The sequence below is a fragment of the Oncorhynchus nerka genome, unplaced genomic scaffold (assembly GCF_034236695.1).
Source record: "Oncorhynchus nerka isolate Pitt River unplaced genomic scaffold, Oner_Uvic_2.0 unplaced_scaffold_2492, whole genome shotgun sequence".
Taxonomy (NCBI): Eukaryota; Metazoa; Chordata; class Actinopteri; order Salmoniformes; family Salmonidae; genus Oncorhynchus; species Oncorhynchus nerka.
Window position 1 is genome coordinate 189 of NW_027038804.1, and position 7,756 is coordinate 7,944.

The 7,756-nt window shown below is 42.7% G+C and overlaps 1 long non-coding RNA gene across 1 annotated transcript; it reads left to right on the forward strand.

Annotated features, from left to right (window-relative positions):
• Positions 1 to 3,666: 3,666 nt before the first annotated feature.
• Positions 3,667 to 5,308, forward strand: LOC135567159 (uncharacterized). The gene is made up of 2 exons (XR_010462278.1): positions 3,667 to 4,362; positions 4,659 to 5,308. It is a non-coding gene; the product is annotated as an uncharacterized LOC135567159 (long non-coding RNA).
• The last annotated feature ends 2,448 nt before the right edge of the window (positions 5,309 to 7,756 follow it).

A 7,756-nucleotide genomic window follows, 5' to 3' on the forward strand; every position in this document is an offset into this window, starting at 1 on the left:
CACACATCTTAAAGTAAAATAAGGAAATTAAGAAATAAATAGCAATGCCACTCCAGAGCAATGTCGGAGTGGCATTGACTAAAATATAGTAGAATAGAATACAGTATATACATATGAGATTAGTATATTAAGTACCTTACTGTGATTATTTGTGTTCATTTGAATTGAAAACAAACTAAAATAACTTTTTAGCAAAGAGTAATTTCACAAACACAAATTTTGCTTGGACTGTCTGGGAGTGGTCTGAGTGGTGAGGATAAAAAAAACTTGCTGTTATTGGCAAAATAGTTTAACTCTCTTGTTAAGATTGAATCCTTCTACATCGGCTCTGACGCTCATCGGATGTGGCAGGACTTGAAAACTATTACAGACTACAAGGTAAACCCAGACGCGAGCTGCCCAGTGACGCAAGACTACCAGATGAGCTAAATGCCTTTTATGCTTGCTTCGAGGCAAGCAACACTGAAGCAAGCACGAGAGCACCAGCTGTTCTGGACGACTGTAAGATAACGCTCTCGATAGCCGATGTGAGCAAGACCTTTAAACAGGTCAACATTCACAAAGCCACGGGGCCAGACGGATTACCAGGACGTGTACTCAAAGCATGCGCAGACCAACTGGCAAGTGTCTTCACTGACATTTTCAACCTCTCCCTGACCGAGTCTGTAATACCTACATGTTTCAAGCAGACCACCAAAGTCCCTGTGCCCAGGAAGCGAAGGTAACCTGCCTAAATGATTACCACCCCGTAGCACCCACATTTGTAGCCATGAAGTGCTTTTACATTTACATTTACATTTAAGTCATTTAAATGTAAATGTAAATGTAAAAGCACTTCATGGCTACAAATGTGGGTGCTACGTGGTGGTGATCATTTAGGCAGGTTTTAAAGCTGTTCATAGCTCACATCAACAGCATCCTCCCGGATACCCAAGACCTCCTCCAACCCGCATACCGCCCCAATTGCACTCCACACTGCCCTTTCCCACCTGGACAAAAGGAACACCTATTTGAGAATGCTGTTCATTGACTACAGTGTTCAACACCATAGTGCTCACTAAGCTAAGGACCCTGGGACTAAACATCTCCCTCTGCCACATTGATCCTCAACACTTAGTCCCCTCCTGTACTCCCTGTTCACCCACGACTGCATGGCCAAGCACGACTCCAACACCATTAAGTTTGCTGACGACACAACAGTGGTAGGCCTGATCACTGACAATGATGAGACAGCCCATAAGGAAGTCAGAAACCTGGCAGTGTGGTGCCAGGACAACAGCCTCTCCCTCAATGTGAGCAAGACAAAGGAGCTGATAAAAATGGAAAGGAAAAGCGAGGCGAATGACCCCCAGCTATGCTGTCGGCAGGCTGCATGTGGGCTGATTCAGAGTTTTATAAGTTCCTTGGTGTCACATCACCAACAAACTATCATTGTCCGACACACCAAGACAGTTGTGAAAGGGCACGACAACACATTTTCCCCTCACAAGACTGAAAAGATTTGGCATGGGTCTCCAGATCCTCAAAGCTCTGACCCCCTCAATTGGGTTGTACACTGTTGCTTCTCGCTGATTATTATCAATGCATAGTCACTTCACCTCCTACATGCATGAAAACTCCTCAACTAACCTGTACCCCGCACACATGACTCGGGTACCATGACCACCTGTATAGCCTTGTTGTTATTTTGTGTTATTTTTATTTTTTTACTTTTGTTTATTTGGTAAATATTTTTCTTAATTCTTTCTTGAACTCTCATCTTATCTACCAACATAGACAGGGCTCTAACTCCCTCTAGCTCCACAATGAAATGAGGGTGCAGGCCAGGCAGCAGGCTGTTAGCCAGCTAGCTAGCTTAGTGGAGTCTGCCACTAGCACAGTCAGTGTAGTCAGCTCAGCTATCCCCATTGAGACCGTGTCTGTGCCTCGACCTAGGTTGGGCAAAACTAAACATGGCGGTGTTCGCCTTAGCAATCTCACTAGGATAAAGACCTCCTCCATTCCTGCCATTATTGAAAGAGATTGTGATACCTCATCTCAAAATAGCTTCTAGTCATGAAATCAGTTAACCACCTAACTGGGGAACTCAATTTAACCTAGCAGTTGCACCCCAAAAAACTAAAAACATTTGTCATAAGAAACTAGCTCCCTGGTATATAAAAAATACCTGAGCTCTCAAGCAAGCTTCAGAAAATTGGAGCGGAAATGGTGCCACACCAAACTGGATGTCTTCCGAGCTAGCTTGGAAAGACAGAACCGTGCAGTATCGAAGAGCCCTCACTGCTGCTCGATCATCATATTTTTCCAACTTAATTGAGGAAAATAAGAACAATCCGAAATTTCTCTTTGATACTGTCGCAAAGCTAACTAAAAAGCAGCATTCCCCAAGTGAGGATGGCTTTCACTTCAGCAGTTATCAATTCATGAAGTTCTTTGAGGAAAAGTTCATGGTCATTAGAAAGCAAATTACGGACTCCTCTTTAAATCTGCATATTCCTCCAAAGCTCAGTTTGTCCCTGAGTCTGCACAGCTCTGCCAGGACCTAGGATCAAGGGAGCCACTCAAGTGTTTTAGTACTAAATCTCTTGACACAATGATGAAAATAATCATGGCCTCTAAACCTTCAAGCTGCATACTGGACCCTATTCCAACTAAACTACTGAAAGAGCTGCTTCCTGTGTGCTTGACCCTCCTATGTTGAACATAATAAACGGCTCTTTATCCACCGGATGTGTACCAAACTCACTAAAAGTGGCAGTAATAAAGCCTCTCTTGAAAAGCCAAACCCTTGACCCAGAAAATATAAAAAACTATCGGCCTATGTCGAATCTTCCATTCCTCTCAATTTTTTGGGAAAAAGCTGTTGCACAGCAACTCATTGCCTTCCTGAAGACAAACAATGTATACAAAATGCTTCAGTCTGGTTTTAGACCCCATCATAGCACTGAGACTCCACTTGTGAAGGTGGTAAATGACCTTTTAATGGAGTCAGACCGAGGCTCTGCATCTGTCCTCGTGCTCCTAGACCTTAGTGCTGCTTTTGATACCATCGATCAGCACATTCTTTTGGAGAGATTGGAAACCCAAATTGGTCTACACGGACAAGTTCTGGCCTGGTTTAGATCTTATCTGTCGGAAAGATATCAGTTTGTCTCTGTGAATGGTTTGTCCTCTGACAAACCAACTGTAAATGTCAGTGTTCCTCAAGGTTCTGTTTTAGGACCACTATTGTTTTCACTATATATTTTACCTCTTGGGGATGTCATTCGAAAACATAATGTTAACTTTCACTGCTATGCGGATGACACACAGCTGTACATTTCAATGAAACATGGTGAAGCCCCAATATTGCCCTCAGCTAGAAGCCTGTGTTTCAGACATATAGGAAGTGGATGGCTGCAAACTTTATACTTTTAAACTCGGACAAAACGGAGATGCTTGTTCTAGGTCCCAAGAAACAAAGAGAGCTTCTGTTGAATTAATCTTGATGGTTGTACAGTTGTCTCAAATAAAACTGTATGAAAGACCTCTCGTTACTCTGGACCCTGATCTCTTCTGAAGAACATATCAAGACTGTTTCAAGACAGCTTTTTCCGTCAACGTAACATTACAAAAATCTTAAACTTTCTGTCCAAAAAATGCTTTTGTTACTTCTAGGTTAGACTACTGCAATGCTCTACTTTCCGGCTACCCGGATAAAGCACTAAATAAACTTCAGTTAGTGTTAAATACGGCTGCTAGAATCCTGACTACAACCAAAAAATGTGCCTCCCTTCACTGGCTTCCTGTTAAGGCAAGGGCTGATTTCAAGGTTTTACTGCTAACCTACAAAGCATTACATGAGCTTGCTCCTAACGATCTTTCCGATTTGGTTCTGCCGTACATACCTACACGTACGCTACGGTCACAAGACGCAGGCCTCCTAATTGTCCCTAGAATTTCTAAGCAAACAGCTGGAGGCAGGGCTTTCTCCTATAGAGCTCCATTTTATGGAATGGAATGCCTACCCATGTGAGAGACGCAGACTCGGTCTCAACCTTTGTCTTTACTAAAGACTCATCTTTTCAGTGGGTCATATGATTGAGTGTAGTCTGGCCCAGGAGTGTGAAGGTGAACGGAAAGGCTCTGGAGCAACGAACCACCCTTGCTGTCTCTGCCTGGCCGGTTCCCCTCTCTCCACTGGGATTCTCTGCCTCTAACCCTATTACAGGGGCTGAGTCATTGGCTTACTGGTGGTCTTTTATGCCGTCCCTAGGAAGGGTGCGTCACTTGAGTGGGTTGAGTCACTGACGTGATCTTCCTGTCTGGGTTGGCACCCCGGCGGAGATCTTTGTGGGCTATACTCGGCCTTGTCTCAGGATGGTAAGTTGGTGGTTGAAGATATCCCTTTAGTGGTGTGGGGGCTGTGCTTTGGCAAAATGGGTGGGGTTATATCCTTCCTGTTTGGCCCTGTCCGGGGGTATCATCAGATGGGGCCACAGTGTCTTCTGACCCCTCCTGTCTCAGCCTTCAATATTTATGCTGCAGTAGTTTGTGTCGTGGGGGGCTAGGGTTAGTTTATTATATCTGAGTACTTCTCCTGTCTTATCCGGTGTCCTGTGTGAATTTAAGTATGCTCTCTCTATTTCTCTCTTTCTCTCTCTCTCTCTCTCTCGGAGGACCTATGCCGTAGGACCATGCCTCATACCTGGCATGATAACTCCTTGCTGTCCCCAATCCAGCTGGCCGTGCTGCTGCTCCAGTTTCAACTGTTCTGCCTGCGGCTATGGAACCTTGACCTGTTCAGCGGACGTGCTACCTGTCCCAGACCTGCTGTTTTCAACTCTCTAGAGACAGCAGGAGCGGTAGAGATACTCTTAATGATTGGCTATGAAAAGCCAACTGACATTTACTCCTGAGGTGCTGACTTGTTGCACCCTCGACAACTACTGTGATTATTATTATTTGACCATGCTGGTCATTTATGAACATTTTAACATGGCCATGTTTGGCCATGTTCTGTTATAATCTCCAACCAGCACAGCCAGAAGAGGACTGGCCACATAGCCTGGTTCCTCTAGGTTCCTTCCTAGGTTTTGGCCTTTCTAGGGAGTTTTTCCTAGCCACCGTGCTTCTACACCTGCATTGCTTGCTGTTTGGGGTTTTAGGCTGGGTTTCTGTACAGCAGTTTGAGATATCAGCTGATGTAAGAAGGGCTATATAAATCAATTTGATTTGACTGTTGGTTACGGGCTTGTAAGTAAGCATTTCACAGTAAGGTTTACAATTGCTGTATTCGGTGCATGTGACAAATAAAGTTTTATTTTGATTTGTCTATTAACTAATTTACCACATGGTGACATCACCATGGAAAGGCCAAAGCTCCATTCCACCAAAACAAGCTGAATTTTTGTTGCAGTATTTTCAAACAGCTCTTTCACTAAAAGGGCATTATCCACATTTTGACAGTATTATTACAACTTCAGTGTGGAAATATGTAAAACACCAACAACAAAAAAGTTGACTGCACTAGGCCTTTAATGATTAGGTGAGGGACAATGTTCAGCACTTACTTCCTTATCACTGAGAAAAGGTCAGATGTGACCTCTCACAGGGCAGACCTGCAGATCACATGGGCAGCTACATGATTATGTAATGTACTCTGGAGTGTCAAGTAACTCCAAATTCTAATACAATTTGGACCTAGGGAAAACATATGCCAATATAGTTTTTTGCCTGACAAATGCCCAACACAAAAGGAGGAGACATTTGTCTTTATAAAGGAGGGAGGCCATGGGAAGAGGAGCCAGGGGGTGGCAATAACAAGACACTGTGGCAGGGGTAGATTAGTCAGAGGAGAGGGAGAGAGAGGGTGGCAATAACAAGACACTGTGGCAGGGGTAGATTAGTCAGAGGAGAGGGAGAGAGGGGGATGGAGGAAAAGGTTCTGAGGCATCAGCTTCCTTGTTTATCAGCGGACTGAGACTTATTAAATCAGCGGACAGGCACTAGGGCTAGACTTTGTTATTAAGTCACGTTTCAAACAATTGTCTTCCAGATAAATATGCTAAGAATGTTGTCGGTAATGTTATTTTTCCTCTGTTAAAGCAAATCAATGCCACGTGTACTAAACAGATACGCAGTCATTCCATAAACAACAAAAACATGTTGGATACTCCTGAGGAGGGGGGTTGATGAAAGGAAAATAACATTTTGTAGAGGTAGACAAGTTTACAAGATACATTTATTATTTTAAGGAAAAAACAATATATAACTATGAACTGTACATTATATGCATATATTTTCATTTTAGTAATAATTACAAGTTTATTACAGGCCAATCCATCTATAGACAATACATCTTACTGGCATTAGCAAGGGGTCACAGCTCGGGTTGCAAAATTCAGTTAACCAGGAATTTATTGAAAGTTTTCCCGAATTCCCGGTTGTAGGACCCTGGTCACAGACACTGAGCAGTACATCAGGTTTCAATTGTCACAGCGAGTCTCTTAAAATTGAGAGTGAATAGTTTTGTAATTATTTGTCATAATGCACGGACACCAGCCCGAGAACCACCATCCAGTCTTGTGAAATGTTTTATCCTCAGGCCATAGAAGGAAGCTTGGTGTATATCCTGTCAATTTACTTTGCATGACCAGGGATGGACAGCTTTGGTCTAGGGACCAAGGCCCCGTTTGAAATGAAATATTTTCCTTAAAGTAATCACTGATAAACTAACTGATTAGCGACACTGCATCAGCAAGGATTGTATCACATAGCCTTCACCTATCAAGTCTTGTGATATCAGGGATTACTCAGAGGAAGGAGTAAAGGTTAAATAAAACAATTAAGGGAGGAAGGGCTGCATCTGAAAGTATTTGAACAGGGCCTAAAATTAGCAGGCAAGAGAACAGAGGCCTTGAATTACTCAGACATGACTAATCCATATCAAGCAGCGGGGTACTGTGGACCAAACAGCCCCAAGCAGTCAAACATGGCAGAACTGATTGATACATGCTCATGAGATTAAATTCTGACATATTACATTTGTTCCAGTCACAAATACATAAGAATATGTTTTTAAGGTTAACTAAAACACCCGTTCAACATAGACATACTAGGTACAGCTGAAGCTGGAAGTTTACATAAACTGAGTTTCAATGTATAAGGTGTTTCACAATTCCTGACATTTAATCCTAGTAAAAATTCCGTTTTTAGGTCAGATAGGATCACCACTTTATTTTAAGAATGTGAAATGTCAGAATAATAGTAGAAAAAAATATTTATTTCAGCTTTTATTTCTTTCATCACATTCCCAGTGGGTCAGAAGTTTACATACACTTAATTAGTATTTGGTAGCATTGCCTTTAAATTGTTTAACTTGGGTCAAACGTTTTGGGTAGTCCTCCACAAGCTTCCCACAATAAGTGGGAAGAGCTGGTGTAACTGAGTCAGGTTTGTAGGCCTCCTTGCTCACACACGCTGCTTCAGTTCTGCCCACAAATTTTCTATGGGATTGAGGTCAGGGCTTTGTGATGGCCACTTCAAAACTTGACTTTGTTGTCCTTAAGACATTTTGCTACAACTTTGGAAGTATGCTTGGGGTCATTGTCCATTTGGAAGACCCATTTGCGACCAAGCTTTAACTTCCTGACTGAAGTCTTGAGATGTTGCTTCAATATATCCACAATTTTCCATCCTCATGATCAAATCAAATGTATTTATATAGACCTTCTTACATCAGCTGATATATCAAAGTGCTGTACAGAAACCCAGC